The following is a 21,731-nucleotide window of genomic DNA, read 5'->3' as shown; positions in this document are numbered from 1 at the left end:
TTGTTTTGGGACCTAGTCTAAGTAGTTTATAAATACTAACTTGTTTAATTCTTTAACAAAACCATGAGTAGGAACTATAATTATCTTCATATACAATGAGGAAACTGAGTCCTAAAGAGATTAAGTAACTCTTAGGAGAATGTGTCTCCATGTGCATACCAAACTGATGAGGGGAGAGGAGTAGAAGAAGAATTAAGGAGGTAGAGGGAAGTGGGGTAGAGATTAGGGTGGGGGAGAGGGGAGGAAGGAACATGACACTGTTCCTTTGAGTGTTGGAGAAGAAAAAAATAGGCCATGAAAGAAATAGAGAGGAATCAACCAGAAAGAAAGAGAACTAGAAGAGTGCAATGCCAAAATTTACTTGAAATTAGAAAACACTTACATTTACTTGAAATTAGAAAACACACTAAATTTCTTTGTCAGTTTACCAGCCTATTTTTATGACCATTTGAAAACCTGTAATCCTTTTCCCAAACAAGAGGGAATCAGTATGTTTAAATAATGCTATATTTAATGGTGCTCCTCATCTGATCTAAGGGTACAGCCCCTCAGTCTTTTTATGGGGCATCTGGAAGAGAGGGGGCAGATTATCTGCTCCCTGAAACCACTCCACAAAAGTAGAGCAGGTTGTAGCTGGAGCTTCATGGCTGCTCTGCTCTGACAGTTTGTTGGTGCCTCTCTCTGGGACACCAGGCATTTTCTACGGACCAAGGAAGATAGTTCTGTGCTACCGTTTCATATTCAAGTTCTTTCAAAACTGTCAAACTTCTCATACTAGAAGTTTTTTGAGATTTTGGAAGTGTGGTAGGCTGAATTATGTATCATCAAAAGTATATTCTTAATCCATTCCTGTGGGTGTGAACTCATTGTAAATAGGACCCTTTGAAAGTAAGGTGTGGCCACCTGAATGGGGATGGGTTTTAATCCTATTACTGGAGGCCTTATATAGAAGAGCATAGGGAGAAAGCTACCATGGAGGAACAGAAGCTGAAAGTCAATGGAATCTGGAGGAGAAAAGAGAAGCTATCACCATATGCATTGCCAAGTGACAGAAAAGCCAGGGACCCATAGATTGTTGACAGTCAGCCCTAGAATGACACAGTCTTTGGAAAGAAAGCATCGCCTTGCTGATGCCTCAATTTTGGACTTCTCTTAGCCTCAAACTGTGAGCCAATAAATTCCTGTTGATTAGGCCAAGCCATTGTATATTTGAGCAGCTGGAAAACTATGACAAGTAGTTTGAGGAGTCTTATTTATCCTACTTGTGTAGAAGAGATGATTCCTTAGGTGTCTGAAGTTTTGGAAGCCAATAAAGTGCTTCCTCAAGATATCAACCCAACCTTGATCATTCCATAATAGCAAAATGATTTTTGCTGATTGGAATAATGTTTCTTTTAATGTAGTGGTGCTTGGTAACCAGGGATTACTTATTAAAATGTTAACACCACTGTGCATGTTCAGACCTTACTTCTTCATAAACAAGCATGTAAATAGGGATTATAACAATCTTACAGTAATAATTCCTACATCTACATTGTGCTTTACAATTTGTAAATATGTGTGTTCTCAATTGCTCTTCAACACCCTTGTGAAGCATATATCATCACCACTACTTTACACAGAGGGATATTGGGACCCTATGGATTAATTGTAACTTGTTCAAGATTCATCTGGATGGTTGGTGTTCAAGATGATCTTAAACCCACATCTTCTGGCCCCAAATTGGGTGCTCTTTCTGCTATAATCACAGAAATCAGCATTAGAGTCCAGAGAAAAGCTTAAAAGTGGCTTTGGAGGGAAATAATGAGGTAAGTCTGGAATTTGGAAAGATCCAAGAGTAAATCCCATCTACCTTATTGGTTTCCCTACCTCCTCTCTCTATTCTTTACAGCCATAATACTCTGAGGCTCTCCAGCCTTATTCAATAAATCTACATTCCATTCCTTAACTCTTACTTCAAATATGTTAAAAGTAAATAAATTCATAGACATTTAACTTCATCAACAGATACACCGAATATTACATCATGTATCAACTGGGATCATTATTAATTTTAATCTCCCTCTCCCAGTAGACCCTGAATATCTTAAAGATAGAGCCTGCTTTGTAATCTTCTTAGTTTTAGAAACCATATTCTTTTGATCACTTGTTCTCAGTTCCCTTTTATGACATTTTTTCTATCCATATCTAAACTTTCTACATTCTTTATTTAGGTGATCTTGTAAGGTCCTGTGGCTTCAAATAACATTCTAAATATAAGTGGCACCACTGACTTCTTTCTGAACTCCAATGTATATCCAACTGTCTTGTGACATTTCCATGTAGAAGTCTAATAACCATCTCAAATTTAACATATATAAAACAGAACTCTTTTATTTGTTACTTTCTTTTACTGCACATCCAATCCACATCCAGTCTGGCAGTAGGTATGGTACACTCATTTCAAAAACGTATCCTAAATTCACCCTTGTCTTTTAACTGGTAACGCAGTGCAAGTTACCATCATCTTTCATCTGGACCATGCAATAGCTCCTAACTAGTCTCTTTATCTCCACTTTTATCCCCCACAATGTGTTTTTTCCCCCTGGAGTCCAGTCATGTCACTCCTGTGGATGTACTCTAATCCACCTGAAGCTTCCCTAACAGAATCAAATGCAGATTCCACACTACGGCTCTACATGATCTGTCTCCTGCATCTCTTTCAGCTCTCATTACACCTCATTATAACATCGGGAATCTATAAAGTTTGATTGAATTAAATGAATTATTTTCTCATGCTTTAATGATTTTTTTTTGTTTCACAGAACACAAGAAGATATCAAGCTTCTTAGAAGTAGAAATCACATATTATACTTTTGAAGTCTTAATTAGGTATGCAAACTAAATGTCTGTCATTATATAAAAATGCAAGTTATTTGTGTGGTTACTTACTGAGAAGCAAGCACTCAGTGCACAGATGCACACGAGCAGTGGCAGAGTTTTCATCTTTTTCTGTTGTCTCCTGGGAAAAAAGGAAAGTATCTCACTCTTAGTATGATATTGTGGGTAAGACATGCATTTTGGTAAAGAAATCATTTTTGTTGGGAAGTTTAGTATAAAGAAGCCCAATTGTTTCTGAAAAATATGTATATGTTGCATTCATAGTGGTGAGACAAAATTGCTTCAATGATAAAAATCATTCATTTGGAGAGAAAGCAGTGGAGGAGAAGCAAGAATAATTCTTGTTCTAATTAATTTAAGCATGAGAATTTTTAATAGGTACTAAAGATTGCCTAGGAAGGACAGGCTTTTGGGAAGCTCAGCAGTAAGAGAAGGCGATAATTTCTTTTCTTATTTCTATTCTAGTTCTGGAAGGCTCAGTCTTAAGTGGACTGTTGTATAAACTACCAGATATGTACTGAGAACAATTTTGTAAATCATCTGTGATGTTCTTTTACATAGAGATTTTCCTTGACTCTGTGTAAAGAGGTTGATTCTTAGTACAAAGAATCATATCAGTGAGCAAGAGTTCCTCAAACTGCACTATACTGAAGATTTTGCCATTTGATGCCCTTTTTCTAAATCCTTGAAGAAAAGGAATTTTGTTTTATTCATTTTTATATCATCATTCTTAGTACATAGTGCAGATTAAATAAGATAATTCTACCTTTGTTTATAGGTTGTAAGAGGCAAGAGTAAGAGAAGGATGTGGCCTTGTGTTTTCCTTATTTTGATTATGTATACAATATGCACATAGCTTGATTTTAGAAAACAAAATAAATGGGAGAGGGTTACTTTTATGTGTCAGTTTGGCTAGGTGTTCAGTTGTTGTGCAGGTATTTTGTAGACGGGATTAGCAGCTACATTCAGTTGACTTTAAGTAAAGGAGATGACCCTCAACAATGTGGGGGGGGGCCTCACCCAAACAGCTGGGGGTCTTAAGAGCAAAAATGAGGATTCCAGAGAATAAATTCTGCCTCAATACTTCACTCATTACTCCTCTCTGAGTTTCTAGGCCACTGGCCTCCCCTGATGATTTTGGACTTAAGATTTAAATGTCAATCGTTACCAAAATTTCTAACCTACTGGCTTCCCCTAAGAAATTTCAGCTCAAGACTTGAACATCACTCTAACCAGAATTTCCCTGCCTTACAGAATTTGGTCTGCCTCATCTATGGTTTTGGAGTTGCTAGCCCCCACAATTGGGTGAGCCAATTCCTGAAAATAGATCTTTCTTTCTCCCCATACTCCCATCCCCACCTACCGACACACATAAATCTGTTGGTTCTATTACTCCAGAGAACCCTGACCAGTAGGTTAAATCATTATATAGACAGATGCCATATTACAGCAAGTAAATTAGTGTGCACAGGTCAGAGTGGAATGCTGTCAGAGCAGATACACTCTACTATCTAGCCCTATGGTTTAGAAAAGTGGTTTTAGAGTTGGTCAGATTTGGTTTAAATCCCTGCTCTGCCACTTACTGTGCAACTTGGAATGAGATGCAATCTTACATCATAAAATTGTCCTGAGGATTGAATGGAGTAATATATATTATAAACTGTACTGAGAACAATGCTTGATGCATGATAAATGCTCAGTGATAGTTGTTATATACTATCATGCTAATAAAAAAACAATCTGGCCCAATTGGAAAAAGGAGTTGTTACTTACTATTTTATCAGATTCCTAATATATTTACATTAATTGTCATATTTTCTTTTCTGTATTATCAAGATTAAAAATATTTTATTTCCCACTGATCATATTTTCTTCTAATAACACATGAGTCTGTTACTAAATAGTTTAGCAGTTTACAAGAGGAGAGAATAATTGCATTAAACAACTAGTACTAATACTTAATATGTGCATATAATTTGCAATTTTCTTAGTTTACATTAAAATTTGTTTATTTTACATACCTGACCTGGTGTGAGTCTTTCGTCTTAGGATGGTCAATACAATTGATTACCTTCAGCCAGTCTTTTTAAGATGGTTACTGGAAGCAAATGAAGAGAAAGCATAAGAGAATTTTCAGTTTTTATAGCTCTTCAGATGAGCTTTTTGGAAATAGGAAATTTGTTGGATTTAGAAGAAGGTCACTTCTGTCAAGGAATTTGCTCTCAAAGACAAAGAAAGGATAGTTATGGTTTGCCCTGGTTGACAGTAGTCCTTTGTGTATCAGTTCCTTCCTGATGAACACAGTGACAATCAGTTGTTCTCCATGAACAATTTACTTGATTGCTAATGATGGTGATTAATAACACAGAGATGTGAACAACTATGGCCCAGGTCTTCCAAGCAGAATAGGTCTTTAATCCTTTCCTTTTGGCCCCTCAAAGTTAGCAGAGTGGTTGTCCTCTGACAGTTAATATGATGGAACAACATTTCTTCTGTGTCAAGAAGTACGATTTAGCAAAGGACTGAGGATTAAAAAAAAAATGACAGTAAATACTAGTGAAGGACAACTGTTTCAGAGCTGAAAAATGAACATTGAATTTTTTAATACCAGAAATTTTAAAAAGTTTTGACTTTTTATTTTGAGAACATTTCAAACATACAGTAAAGTAAGAAGAATAGTAAAATGTACAACCACACACCCATTCCCTAGACTTCACAATTGTTAACATTTGGCTTACCCCATTATTTTGCTAAAATATTTTAAGGTCCGTTACAGAAATCATGATATCGAATCTTTATGTGTTTCAGGATTTATCACTAAAAATGATCTTTCTTTTATAAATACAATACCATCAACACCTAACAATATTAAAAATGCATACATATCATCTAAAACTTAATCCATGTTCAAAAAGCCATGATTTTGTCAAACAATTTTACAGTTATTTTGTTCTAACCAGGATCCAAATTAGGACCATGCATTAATTTGTTTTGTTTTTAAAGTCTCCTTTATTCTAAAACCTTCTCCTCCTTTTCCCTCCATGATATTGACCTATTGAATGACTAGACCAGTTGTCCTATAACCATTTATTTTTAGAAAGAAACTTAAGAACAATTTTTATAAGGGGTTTTAAAATCAGATATTTCCACTATGTAAACATTTCAACCTGGAATAGATTCTTGATGTTGTGATTCCACTTCCAGACAGTAAATTTGTTTTTTTCACATGTGATTTCTGGGGCAAGTTCAGAAGTTATATTGTTTGGGTTTGATTACTTGTTTCTCCATTTAGTACCCATATATTATTAGGCAAGTTTTACTAGCTGCAAAATAAGGATGTTGTCTATCTTACAAAGTTGCTTTGTAAGAATAAAACGAGAATAAAACTAGATAATTTATGGAAAGGGTCTGACACGGCACCTTTACATTGTAAGCCTTCAGTTACTGAATTGCTATCAGTGAGAAGTTAGGGGTTGTTTGTTAAATAGCACTGACTTAGTGGGTATGGGTTATAATGCCAAATACTTCCATTCTTTCCTGCTATTAACAAGTGATATGCAGTTATAGGATGCTGGTTGTGGTCAAATTGACTGTGAAATAGAATTTTTATAGGTGTAAATCAAGCTTTTCTGAGTCCATGACTTCATTAAAACAATTCTCAAATCATCTGGAGTTTTTGTCCACCTGGTTGGTGACTTATAATGACGCCCAAATTAATAGGATTTCCAGAAATGTTTCATTAGTCTTGATTCACCCCTGGTGATAACTGATTCAGTTTTCCGTAAATGTTGGAAAAGCAGAGGAATAAATGGACATAGGACCTTGTCAAGGGCCTCTCAGGTTTGATTTTTAAAGAAAAGAATAGTTTATTCTTTTAAAGTTCTTACAGAGGTGGAACCAATTGGAGTTTTAGGAGCTTGTGATCATATAGTAGTTTCTATCAGTTAACGTTAATTTTGGAAACAACTTATGGAAATGAATGACTTGTGGCCTACAAATCACCATTACACCCTATTTTAAATTAGCACTGGGTATTATGACATGGGACTTGACATAAATAACCTGACAGTATACTTCCCATTGGGTTCTGCTCTTCTGTAGCATTCCCATTCTTACAGATTCTCTGCCCCTCACTACACCCCAACCAAAGTTTCAGAAAAAGAGTAGGAGCTTCTTATCTTGTGTAATAAGAACCAATTAGTTGGTTAACTCAAAAGTCCATTAAGTATAATTCATTGTAGATTACTCTTACCAACTTGTTTTCAACCCAGACCATCCTGCCATAATTAAAATATGGAGAACATTAATTACTTTATTAATTTAAGACAACTTTTAATGTATCAGTATTATTTTAGGATTTACTTTTGTTTGAAATGTGTCTTTTGTTTTTACAAAATGAAGTTAGATGAGCATTGACTTCCTTAAGAGTTTTGTGGTCTCTGCAGGATGGGAGAATCTAGGGAATCCACTTTTAGGTTTAGGGCAATAATTAAAACTTAAGAGCAAGAGAATTTGCAATGATGCCAAGGGAAGATTGGCTTGGAAAAATGGCAGAGAGCAGTGTCTTAGATTTGACTAGTCTTGGCAGGGATTATATAATCTAATTTATGTCTGTATATGCATATACATGAGAAAAAAGATGATATTCATCTTCTTTAGTTCTTCATCTCCTACTATTATCACTTTTATCTACTTTATTAGCCCTACTATTTTAAATGTGCCTAATTCCTTTACATTATCAAGGTGTTCCCTATTCTTCATATTTATTAACAGTCTCTAGCAATTATTAGAAGCAAGTATCGTGTTCTGGGATCTATGGGGGCTCTCACGTTGTTTGGCACAGGAGTGCCAGTGGACTAACAATGGATAATGGTGACATTGAAATCTATTCAGTATAGTGTTCTCTAAGTATGCTTGTTAGGGAAGGTTAGATAAATAGTTTGTATGTTCCAGTAAAATGATTCATCTGGTATTCTCCATTTCTCCCACTTAAGTTAGCTTGTCAATCTTTCATCACAACTACATCTTTTGTGTCAGCTGTGTAGCTTTGGCTTTGATTTTCTTAAAAGTGACCTTTTTCAGCCTGGATATTTTTGTTGCCTTTTTTTTTTTTTAATTTCAAAATTTCACCTTTATCATTTCCTTCTGGTTTGGGTTCAGCAAAGTCTAAACTAAATCCATATATCTTAAAGGGTAAGTCTAGAGCTGTCTGTGCCTTTCCATTGAGTAAGGGAGAGAAATTATAATTATTTTTGTAATTGCTGTGTCTGCCTCTAAAGTTTTAGGTCTACTTTAAAGACGGTATTTTGTATTGTAATGGGAGACATGAATGCAGGCTAAGAAGGGTTTGTTCTTAAAGGGTATGGAAGGAAACACAACATTCTGCAGGGAAGGACAGCTTTAGTGGAAAAACTGATCAAGGAGCTGGGGGGATTCTCTGAATCTGTCCGTGGACTGGCTTCCCCATTAAAGAACCGCTCAGGTAGAGTTGTGAAGTGGAGTTTATAGCATTCGTATTCATCAATATATCGTTCAAATGTGGTTGTGAAATAAATTGAACAGTACTTGAGTTTTTTTCTGGCATGTTCTTGAGTGCATGGATTTTCATAAAAGGCAGAGTCCCATTTCTGAGCACAAAAAGAAGGTCAATTATGTCAGTGATAAAACAGGTCTTTATGTTGGAGGATAGCCATTTTCAAAACTTGCTTGAGAGAACAGTTGTCGCCCAGATATCCCTCAAGATTGAGGGAAGATTACCAAATGAGAGGAAGGAGTTGCAACCGAGAAGTTAGGATTTAAGGACTGATTATGATTACTGAATCATTATATAGATATTCCTTTTTAGTTTCTGGTATATTAGAGTAGACAGAGGGAAATACCTGAAACCTGAACTGTCATCCAGCTGCCCTGATCTCTGATAATGATTGTATAGCCTTTATCTTGTGCCCTTGTGATTGTAAAAAAACCTTGTGACTAACCTTCACTTGTACCCATTTATCCAGTTTTTCTACTTTAAAGTCTTATGATCACTAAAAAAACAACCCCCAAACCCCCCCCAAAAAAACCTTGTTTGAAAACTTTTTTCTCCTTAAACCTTAGTTATATTTTTCCAGAAAAGGATAATAAGCTTAGAAGAAAATTGTTTTAAATTTAAGTTTCTATATAATAAAACCACTTCCTCTCCTTTCTGATCCTTTGTTTAAGCAATTGCCAAGAAAAAGATTATTTAAATCTCACATGATGTAAGAAACAGGTTAGGTAAAGATCACAAGGGAAGGGGAGACTGCTTTCCAATTAAAACAAAACGAGAGACATCTAATTAAAGAGATAGTCACCCGGGAAGTTGCATGGAAATATTGGAAAGTCATAATTTTTCTTTAATTTTCTGGTTTATATATAGGGAATGAATTAAGGGGAAAGCTCAGTTTCTCTGTTTCTCTAACTAGCTGAGCACAATCAAAAAGGAAAAGGAAATACATCATTGGCAAAGAAAAGGGTTCCCTCCAATGATTTTGAGACCTGTTTCTCTGAAATCATAGAAAGATGGGTCATAAATATGCCTCAGGAAGGACTTGGGATTTACCTTGTGAGTTTTTTTTTTGTGTGTGTGTGTGAAGAGTAAGTGGGATAAAGAGTGATAAAAGCTTAGTAGTGTCTGACACAAAGTAAATGCCCATTGAATGCTAGCTATTATTGTTTGTGAAACTGTTAAAATGCAAACATTCCTGAATTATGGCAACAAGGAAGCCGATTTAGTGTTCTACAGGTAGTGTTAGTCATGAAATCCATGTTTCCGCCCCATGGGGAAATTCATATTCAGTTTGGCTTCAATCAAGAACTTCTCTTCCCACCGAAGGCTGTGGAAATTAACTCACAACATTGTCACTGGTATGCAGAGAACCACAGCAGCTGGCTGAGACCTTTGCAGAGGACTCACAGTAGAAAAACTTAGAATTGCAGCACCATAAAAAGTTGCTTTCAGGTTGAATAAAGCAAATGGCCAGTATTTTATGGAGCTTGCTAGAGGAACTAACCTCTTTCATTTATATTAGATAAATGAACTCTGAACTTCTGCACAAGCGGAAACTGAAAGGAGGATGCCTGAAACAAAAAAGCGACATCTCAGCCCAGATTGGTTTAGGACAAGAACAGTAAGATTACAGCAGCATTTCAGAGAAGCTCCTCTTTGTGCTTATTAGGTGCACAAATCTGATCAGCAGTTTTGGGGTAGAGAATTGTGTGTAAGGATGTGTATCATTGGAGGAGAATGTAACTAAACAAAATGTTTCAAAGTGGAACTTTCTAAATGATAGCAGCATTAATATGTTTACTGGACTTTACCAGAACTGTCAATTTCAGGGGAACATGATTTTGGTTGGTGGATTAGGTATGTTCCAATGTATCACAGAGTATGTCTAGGCATTGGTCATGTAGATGGTTTGATGGGGTAGTCATGAAAGGTGTAATTTGGGGTTTGATACACTCTTAAGATGGAGCCAGCTGCAGTTCTTTGGAAGTAGCTCAGTACAGCAGGTAAAACATGACATTTGAAGGTCAAAAGACAAGAGGTAAACCAGGAAAGCAATTTGCACCAATGGTTCCAACCCAGTAGAGGTGTCCTGACAGATGAGAGCCAGCAGTACAAAATACAGAAGGGAGATGATATTTGGAAATGGAGGAAGACAGGAAGGCAACATCCAAATGCTGGAACTTTCTTGTTTTCTTATATTAGAGAACTTGTGGGTTAACCATGCATAAAATACAGGATTTGCATACACCACCCCACCACCAACACCTTGCATTGGTGTGGACCATGTGTTACAACTGATGATAGCACATTTTTATAATTGTACTATTAATTAGAGTCTCGTTAACTTAGGGTTCACTGTTTGTGTAGTGGAGTTCCATGGATTTTGTTTTAAAATTTTATTCTTTTACCATATATATAATTTAACATTTCCACTTTTAATCATATTCAGATATATAATTCAGTGCTGTTAATTGCATTCACAATCTTGTGCTGTACCATCACCACCATCCATTACTTACACATTTCCATCATTCCAAATAGGAACCCAGCACATTTTAAGCCTTAACTTCCCATTCCCTATCCTTACCCCATCCCCTGGTAACCTATACTCTGGACTTTCTGTTTCTATAAGTTTGCTTATTCTAATTGTTTCAAATCAGTGAGATCATACAACATTTGTCCTTTCGGGTCTGGCCTATTTCCCTCAACCTGATATCTTTGAGGTTTATCCATGTTGCCACATGCATCAGGATTTCATTCCTTTTTATGGATGAATAATATTCCATTGTATATATATATATATATATACACCACATTTTATTTATCCATTCGTAGGTTGGTAGACACTTGGATTGCTTCCATCTTTTGGCAATAGTGAATAATGCTGCTATGAAAATCGTTGTGCAATTATCTGTTCAATTACCATTTTACATTTTCACAAGCAATGAATGATGTTATTTCTCTGCATCCTCTGCAACACTTGTTATTTTCTGTTTTTTAAATAACAATCATTCTAATGGGTGTGAAACGGTATCTCATTGTAGTTTTGATTTGCATTTCCCTGATAGCTAATTTTGTTAAGCCTCTTTTCATATGCTTTTTAACCATTTGTATATCTTCTTTTAAAGCGATGTCTGTTCAAGTCTTTTGCCCATTTTTAATTGGGTTGTTTGCCTTTTTGTTGTTAAGTTGAAGGATTTCTTTCAGTGTTTCACCATTAAGTAGGAAGTTAGTGGTGGGATATTCATATATGCACTTTTTCATGTTGAAGTTTCCTTCTATTCCTAGTGTTCTAAGTGTTTTTATCATGAAGGGATGCTGAATTTTGTCAAATGCCTTTTCCCTTCATTATGTTAATATGGTATATTACATTAGTTGATTTTCTTTTGTTTAGCCAATCCTGCATACCATGGATAAATCTTCCTAAATCATGTGAATGATTCTTTTAATATACTGGTGGATTTGGTTTGCTTTTATTTTGTTGAGGAGTTTTGCATCTATATTCCTAAGAAATATTGGTTTGTAGTTCTCTTTTCTTGTGGCCTCATATAATGGATTAGGCCCTGTTCCCTTCTCTTCCATTTTTGGAAGAGTTTGAGCAGAATTGGAGTTGTCTTCTTGGAATGTTTGGTAAAATTCCCCTGTGAAACCATCTGGTTCTGGGCTTTCTTTGTTGGGAGGTTTATGACTCTCTTTACTAGTAATTGGTTTATTGAGATCTTATTTCTTCTTGAGTCAGTGTAGGTAGTTTGTGTTTTTCTAACGATTTGTCCATTTCATCTAAGTTATCTAATTTATTGGTGTATAGTATGTTATCCTCTTATAGTGCATTTTATTTCAGTGGGGTTGGTAGTAATGTCCCCCTTTTCATTTCTGATTTTAGTTATTTCTATGCTTTTTTTTTTGTCAGTCTAGCTAAAGTTTTGTCAATTTTATTGATCTTTTCAAAGAACCAACTTTTGTTTTTGCTGATTCCCTCTACTTTTTTTTTTTTTTTTCCTACTTCATTTACCTCGGCTCTCATCTTTATTTCCTTCCTTCTGCTTATTTTGGGCTTAGTTTGCTCTTCTTTCTTAGTTCTTCCAGTTTTGAGGTTAGGTCTCTGATTTGAAATCTTTCTTTTTTTCTAAATGTAAGTATTTTGAGCTAGAAATTTACCTATTAGCACTGCGTTTGCTGCATCTGTAACTTTGAAATGTTGTATTTTAATTTTCATTCACCTCAAGATATTTTCCAATTTTGCTTGTAATTTTCTCTTTAATACATTGGTTGTTTAATAGTATGTTGTCTAATTTCCACGCATTTGTGAATTTTCCATTTCTCCTAATCTTATTGATTTCTAGCTTCATTCCATTTTGATTGGAGAATATATATTGCATGATTTCAATATATTTGAATTTTTTGAGCCTTGTTTTGCTACCCTACATATCCATATGCTAGAGAATGATCCATGTGTACCTGGGATAAATCCCAAATGATCATGCTGTATAATTCTTTTAATATACTATTTTACACCATTTGCTTGTATTTTGGTGAGGATTTTTGCATCTATATTCATAAGAGGTATTGTTCTTCAATTTTTTTTCATGGTATCTTTATCTGGGTTTGTTATAAACGTGTTATTGGCTTCATAGTTGGAATTAGGGAGTGTACCCTCTTCAGTATTTTGGAAGAGTTTGAACAATATTGGTGTTAATTTTTCTTGGAATATTCGGTAAAATCCCCCTGTGAAGCTCTCTGGTCCAAGATTTTTCTTTTTTTGGAAGTTTTTGGGTACTGTTTCAGTTTCTCTATTGGGTATTGGTTGTTCAGATTGTCTATTTCTTCTTTTTTAAACCATTTTTTTTTTTCATTTCTACAGTCTTCATTATAATCATTTTAATGACTGCCTAGTATTCTATGCTACTGATGCATCATCACATCCCTAACCTAAGGAATCCTGGGTTGTTTCCAATTTTTACTAGCCTCCATTTCATTCTCATGAAAAGGAAGGAGTACTTTGAGGAGTATTGTCCAGCTGATTAAGGTAAATGCCCTCTATCCCTTTCTTGAAAGTCTATACCTGACTTTCCAGTATTCCAGACAAAGTATTGGCAATTAAGAGGACTCATGGAGGGAAGAAAGCTGTTTTGGTTTGCTAAAGCTTCCAGAATGCAATATACCAGAAAAACTTTGGCCTTTAACAATGGGGATTTATTAAGTTAAAAGTTATAATACTAAGGCCATGAAACTATACCACTTAACGTATCAACAGGATGATACCTTCTCTGAAGAAATGCCGATGGCATCTGGGGTTCCTCTGTCACATGGGAAAGCACATGGCTGGCATCTGCTGGTCCTTGGCTTCTGGGATCTGGTTTCAATATGGCTCTCTCTCTCCAAAATGTCTGTGGGCATTTCTCTCTTAGCTTCTCTGAGCAATCTGAGTTTCATCTGTCTTTTATCCTCTCATAGAGAATTCCAGCAAGGGGATTAAGACCCACTTTGAATGGCTGGGTCAGATCTCCATGGAAATAACCTAATGAAAAGGTCCCACCCAACAACAGATCTGCCCCCACAGGGATGGATTAAGAGAGCATGGCCTTTTATGGGGTACATAACAGATTCAAACCAGCACAATCCAATATACAGATTTTGGAAATGCTGGGAGTTGAAATAAAGCAGTTGCTGTGTTTTGCCCTGTTCTGTCTCTGGCTAGACAGAGGAAAATCCCTCCCATGGGACAGAGCAAATGGATAACACTAAACTTGCTGGGCCTCAACACCTCATCTGTAAATGAAGACATCTGACTAGATGACTATTTCTTCTTGAGTCAGTGTAAATAGTTTGCGTGTTTCTAGGAGTTTGTCTGTTTCATCTAGGTTGTCTAGTTTGTTGGCGTACATTTGTTCATAGTATTCCCTTATAGGACTTTTGTTTCAATGGGGTCAGTGGAAATTCCCCTCCCCCTTTCATTTACAATTTTAGTTCTTTGCTCCCTCTTTCTTTTTTTCCTTTGTCAGTCTAGTGAAAGATTATAATTTTATTGATCTTTTCAAAGAACCAATTTTTGATTTGTTGATTCTATTTTTTTTTTTGTTCTCTATTTCCTTTAGGTCTGCTCTAATCTTTGTTATTTCCTTCCTTTGCTTGCTTTGGGTTTAGTATGCTCTTCTTTTTCTATCTTTTTCACTTTTGAGTTTAGGTCTCTGGAAATCTTTCTTCTTTTTAATTGTACGCATTTAGAGGTATAACTTTCACTTTCAGGTCTCCCTTTGCTATATCCCATAAGTTTTTGTAGGTTGTATTTTAATTTTCATTTGCCTAAAGATATTTTGTAATTTCCTTTGTGATTTCCTCTTTAACCCATTGGTTGTTTCAGTAAGTTGCTTTATTTCTATATATTTTTGAATTTTCCATTTTACCCTCTGTTATTGATTTCTAGTTTAATTCAATTATGTTTTGAGAAGATGCAATGTTTGATTTCAATAGTTTTGAATTTGAGACTTGTTTTGTGACCTAAGATATGGTCTATCTGGAGAATGACCCATGTGTATTTGAGAATTATGTGCATTCTGTTGTTGTTGGGTGAAATTTTCTCTAGATATGAATTAGGTCTAGAGTGTCATTCGTTGATCATTTGTTATTGTGTTATTGATCATTTGTCTGGATGTTCTATCCATTATTGAAAATGGTATATTAAGGTCTACTATTAATGTGAAACTATCTATTTCTCCTTTCAAATCTATCAGTATTTACTTCATATGCTTTGGGGCTCTGCTATTAGATGCATATATATTTATAATTATTACATCTTCTTGATGAATTGACCCCTTTATCAGTATAGAATTACCACCTGTTCACTGTAACAGTTTTGACTTAAAGTCAATTTTATCTAATATTAGTATAGCTAACCCAATTCTCTTCTGGTTGCTACTTGCATGGTATGTTTTTTCCATCATTTCACTTTTTACCTACTTATGTGTTTGAATTTAAGGTGAGTCTCTTGTAAATGGTATATAGTTGGGTCATGCTTGTTTATCTTTTCTGCAAATCTCTGCCTTTTTACTAGAGAGTTTAATCCATTTACATTTAAAGTTAATCCTGATAATTCAGTTTTTTTCCCTGCCATTTTCTGTTTAGTCTTTGTAAGTCTTATATGTTTTTGTCCCTCAATTCTTCTGTTAATGCCTACTTTAATATTTATTTGATTTTTTGTAGCATAGCATTTTAAGTCCCTTCTATTTTGTATCAGGATACATTTTTCATATATTTTCCTTGTGACTACAATGGAGTTAAAATGTAACATCTTAAATATATAACAATCATATTTGATTTGATACCAACTTGACTTCAATAGCATACTCATACACTATTTGTGCTGGTTTGGATGTATTATGTCCCCCAAAATGCCATGTTCTTCAATGCATTCTTGTGGGGGCAGATGTATTAGTGTTGATTAGGTTGTAACCTATTGATTGAGTGTTTCCATGGAGATGTGACTCAATCAACTGTGGGCAAGACCTTTGATTGGATAATTTCCATGGAGCTGTTACCTGACCCATTTAGGGTGGTTCTTAATCAAATCCCTGGAGCCATATAAAAGAGCTGACAAACAGAAGGAACTCAGTGCTGCTGCAGCCAAGAGAGACATTTTGAAGAGGGCCATTGAAAATAGACTTTTGCTACTCCAGAGTTTGCCTGGGAGAAGCTAAGAGAATACCCCCAGACACATAGAGAGAAATGTCCTGGGAGAAAGCCATTTTGAAACACAACCTGGGAGCAAAGGAAGAAGACACCAGCCACATGCTTTCCCAGGCAACAGAGGTGTTCCAAACACCACTGGCCATTTTTCTGTGAAGGTACCCTATCATTGACACTTTAGTTTGGACACTTTTATGGCCTTAAGACAGTAACTTTATAACCAAATAAACCCACTTTATAAAAGTCATATTTGGTATTTTGCATAACAGCAACATTAGCAAACCAGAACACTGTTCCTATACCCTCTCTCTGTCCCCTACCTTTTCTGTACTTGTTATGAATCATATCTTTTTATGTTGTATGTCCAAAACCATAGATTCTTCATTACTTTTTATGCATTTGTATTTTAGCAACTGTAGGAAGCAAGAAATGGAGCTACTTACCAAAAAATAAAATACAGTAGTACTGGCATTTATATTTACCTGCATGGCTACCTTTACCAGGGGTACTATTTCTTTATGCTGCACTGAACTACTCTACTGTCTTTTCCTCTCAGCCTGAAGAACTCTCTTTAGCATTGCTTGTAGGACAGGTCTACTGGTGACAAACTACCTCAGCTTTTGTTTATCTGGGAATGTATTAATCTCTCATTTTTGAAAGAAAGTCTTGCCATATATCAAATTCTTGGTTAACAGTTGTTTTCTTTCAGCACTTTAAGTATTTTGACCCACTGCCTTTTTGCCTCCATGGTTTCTCATGAGAAATTGGCACTTAATCTAATTGGAACTACTTTGTACATACACATTGCCCTTCTCTTGCAGCCTTCAGAACTCTTTCCTTGTCCTTCACATTCAACACTTTGATCAGTATATGATGAGGCCTATTTTTCTAAATGTTTATCCTGTTTTGTGTTTTCTGGGCTTCTTGGATGTGCATATTCATGACTTTTGCTAAGTTTTGGAAGTTTTCTGCCATTATTTGTTTGAATATTCCATCTGCTTCTTTCTCTTTTTTTCTCCATCTGGGACTCCCATAATATATTTACTAGTATGCTTGATGGTATCCCACAGGTCTTTTAGATTATTTCACTTTTTATTATTCTTTTTCCTTTCTGCTCTTCATCCTAACTCATGTCAGTTGCCTTGTCTTTGAGTTCACTGATTCTTTTTTTCTGACAGCTCCAATCTGCTGTTGAAACCCTCCTGGGAATTTTTCATTTCAGTTTCTGTGTTGTTCAACTCTAGTAGTCCTGTTTGGTTCCTTTAAAAAATATCTGTCTCTTTATTGAGATTCTCATATTGTTCATTCATTGTTTTCCCGGTATTCTTCAATTCTTTTTCAGTATTTTCCTTCATCTCCTTGCACATTGAAGGTCATTTTTTAAAAGTGTTTGTGTGGTATATCCACAATCTCGTTTTCTTCATTGATATTTTCTGGATTTTTATCCTCTTCCTTTGGATGGGCTATCATTTTCTTTATTTCTGTTTGACTTGTAATATTTTGTTGCATATTGTACATTTTAATATTTTAAAATGTTAATTCTGGGATCTATTCCCTGAGATGTCTGTTTATTGAATGTGTAACCAGGTGGTGATATACAGATTTTCTTGAGTGTCAGGAGGTAACAAAACCAAGCAAACCTAAGCAAAAAACACCTTTCACCTTTCATCATCTTTGCAAATTAACTTTGAGTTGGCTGGTCCTCTCAATCAGAATTGCACCCCCATTTCTGGAAGTTCAGGTGAATGCAAAGTGCAGGGTCTTCTCTTTCTTTTCTTGGCCTGTATCTTGTCCTGGGCTTGTGCTTCCTAGTGGCCTTTGCAGTTTCCCTAGTGACTTTGGTGCTTGAATGCCCCTTGTACCTCCCAGTAAACAGATCTTCATCCTTCCCTGGTTGTTCTACTGCTGGACTTAAAACAGGTAATCCTTGGCCCAGGCCTCCTGCCTCAGTGGTTTCTTACACAGCTTTTATTTTCTCAAGCTGCTTTTGCCTGGCAGTGAAATGCTGGGGTGGGGTTGGTGTCGGGGCACCAGAGAGGATTTCCCCAAGTCAATCTTTCCTAGCCAGAACAAGGCCAGGGACCCAAAAGGCAGCATGTGCTTGATCCAAATTGCCCTTGGGAGGAGATAAGGGAGAGTCCAGGAAGGGTGCCAGGAGCTTCTTCCAAGGCTCCCCTATGCTTCACTTTCTTACCTGGGCCTCTGCCCAGGAAATGCAGCCCTTCAACTGTCCTTCACAGCTCTGAGGAAGTGTACTGTCTCATGACTCTTCTGCTGCCTTTGTCTAGGGTGGGTTGGAACAATGATTATCCTTAGGGCCAGGGCCCTAGTGATCCAAAGTAGACAATCAAAGGCAGCAATCAGTGATTGGCCCAGGTTCCATCTTCCCACAGACCTTGGGGAAGTGGATATTTATGTCCTTCTCTGGTACCAGCAAGCTACATCAGGGGCTGGACCCGACTATTGCCTGTTGCTAGAGTGGGGGCTGGGCAATGGTAACCACTGCATGGAGAGAGCAGTTTACTGGTATATGCCATAATTTGCCAGCCTCTTCTTCCTGCTCTTCTCTGGATGCTGACAATGTTCTACTGGACTACAGAGTTTTGATATAGCTGATTCAGACAGTTCCTGCCTATTTAGTCATTGTTCTTGTGGAGAGACTGATTCCTGGTTCTTCCTACCCCTCCATTGTCCCACCTTGGCTTGTTGTAATTCTCACTCCAACACCTGGCAGCACAGCTATCTCAGCTCATCTCTTAACAGTACCTTCTTGGGTGAGGTGTCTGTTCAGATCTTTTGTTCTTTTTAACAATTATTTTTTTAAAAAAATTACTGTTGAGTTTTAATTGTTATTTGTATATTTTGGATACAAGTCCTTTTCAGATATGTGTTTTGCAAAGCGTTTCTCTCAATCTATGCCTTGTCCTTTCATTCTATCAACAGTGTCTTTGGCAGAGCAGAAGTTTTAAATTTTAATATAATGCAACTTATCAATTTTTTCTTTCATGGATCATGCTTTTGGTGTTGTATCTAAAATGTCATCCACAAACCCAAGGTCACTTAGATTTTCTGCTATTTTTAGAAGTTTTATAGTTTTGCATTTTACCTGCAGATATATGAACCATTTGGAGTTAAGTGAGTCTAGAGGTCAGCAGTGGTGAAAATTTATGGTCTTAGAGCTTATTTATTTATTTATTTATTTATTTATTTATTTTTGAGCAATCATCCTGTTCTAATCTTGCACATGACTTTCTAAATTCCTTAGTATATATGGCCACTTTTCTCTGCTCTAATCTCCTAATCCCCAATTTATCCTCCTGTCCTCTTTGCCTGCTAATTGTTTGCCTCAACTGGAATTCTTTTGCCCCAGGTGGCAGTGGATTTTTCATTTTCCTTACAATTTGATGGTGGTGGTGGGGTGTCCTCTGCATAGTCACTTTTCTGCCCTGTAAGAGTTCCACATTAGGTTAAAAAAAAAAAAAAAAGGCAACACCTTGTGTCAGAACTTCAGGAAGCTTCCAGGTAGGTGAAAAGAGACACGCAGTTTTTTGAGAATAAGATCTGCTCTGCTTCCTCCAGACCCAGGGACCAGGGTCCACACTGGGAGCATGGGCTGTCATCTTCAAGACCACTGCCCTGCTGGGGAGGGGAGTAAGGCAAGGACAGGTAAGATGCTGAAAGCCTTCTTGCCATTTGTAAGTTGCTTTTTCTTGATTCACCTGGTTGCTTTAAACATTTGACTATGTTTTAGAATTTTAATAAAGTTGAACTGATAGTTTTTGCTCAATTTTTCTATTTCTGTGGAGGGATAGGTCCTTAGAGACTAAAATGACTACTCAGCCACTTTCACTTACATCATGTCATGTATAAAGATCTTTTTGCCTGGACTTTGCTAAGCTAAGATTTTTTTTTTTTTTTTTTGCAGATCCCTTGATATTTCTACATAAATGATAAAGTATTATTTTCCTTTAAAATCTGTGTGACTTTTACTTTAAAAAATTTTTCTTATTTCACTAGTTAAAACATCAGTACAACTTTGTATAAAAGTGGTAAGAGCAGACCTCCATGCCCTTTTCCTGATGTTAGGAGGAAAGAGTCAGTATAATGTTAGGCATAGGTCTTTTTAAAGGTGAGTTTGAGGAAATTCATGTCTACCCTTAATTTACTGAGTGATTTTAGCATGAATGAGTATTGGATTGTGTCAAATGCTTTTTCTGTATCCATTGAGATGATCATATGGTTTTTGTTTTAATCTTTCCATATGGTGAATTGCATTGATTGATTTTGAATGTTAAGCTAGCATTGCAGTTCCGGAATGAATCTCCCTTGGTCAAAATGCATCATCCTTGATCCCTTGAGTTGCACTAATTTAGGCTGCTATTTTGGGGAAGGATGGCTTGTAGTCACAATTTCTCTCAGATAATTTTTTCCTCCCTCTGTTGTCTTCAGACAGGATGGTGGGATGGGGTAGGGTGTTTCTGTTTCCTTATTCTGAGGGTGTTAGTATTTTGGTAGTGCAGACTACTGGATATTTTTTCTTCTATTTTTCCACACCCAAATCTGAAAAGCTTTGAAAATTGAAGTTCAGTTTTCTAGGTTTGTAAAGCTCCCTTTGAACAAAACCACCTTCAGTGTTCTGCTAGCTATTTGAGCTCCTGCCTTCACTTTGACCTTGGTCTTGTTATGTCTGGTCAGCAAGTCCATGCTTTTAATTCAACATTTTTGGTTATTTTCTGTGCTTTTAATTCAACATTTTTGGTTATTTTCTGTTGGGTGGTCCCCATTTGCTTATCTACACAGCTATACTTTTGTAAATAGTAGTTCTGTTTGAGGATAATTAATTATTACAGATGGTGTGAAGGAAGGAAATGAGCTTCTGTTTGTTTACCTTAGAGTCCTAGAGCAGGAAGAAACTTTAGTGATTATCTGTCAACTAATTCGTGTTACTTATAAAGAAACTAAGCAGATTATTAAAAATCAGAAAGTGAATTAGGGGCTTGGACAGGATTAGAACCCTGATTCTCTGATTCTCATTTTACTCTATTTGCTGGATCATGCTGCCACCTTTTAAATAGCTCTGATCAGAAACCAGGAAAACAACAAAATGAACAATTTAATTCAATGGATTTGATCCAAAAATGAAGTTGAAGTGTTCTTAGAAGATTTTGCTTATCTTTATTCTTCCATTCCCCAGTTTCTTCCATTAATACAGGCAAATATTGTGATCAAAATAAAATCAACATCAATTGCTAGCTGACAGTTGCTACTTTATACTCAAAGTATCTATTCAAGTTCAGTGCCTTGAGGTAGCCATGAGAGAGGTTGAATACATTTCCTTGAGAACAATGGCCAGCTTTATTCATTTTTGTTGAGCTTGCTTGGTTTACCTTTACTTCAAGAAGGAAGTTTCTAGACAGGAGACATCAGTGTTCCAAACCACAGACAACACAATTGCTGAAGTATTCCTATTGATTAGGGTTCTTTCCTGAACCCAGATTCTTTTCAATTTCTTCTAGTTTTCAGGAGTTCCTTCCTTGTTTTAATACTACTGTGTTTAGCTTTCAATCATAGAGACTGACAGTGTGATACCACATTTGTACTGCTGCCCTGTATCTAAGTTTGCAGTGGAAAAAAGCTG

The sequence above is a fragment of the Choloepus didactylus genome, chromosome 3, assembly GCF_015220235.1.
Source record: "Choloepus didactylus isolate mChoDid1 chromosome 3, mChoDid1.pri, whole genome shotgun sequence".
In the NCBI taxonomy this organism is placed as follows: domain Eukaryota; kingdom Metazoa; phylum Chordata; class Mammalia; order Pilosa; family Megalonychidae; genus Choloepus; species Choloepus didactylus.
Note: the sequence above shows the minus strand (reverse complement) of the source record.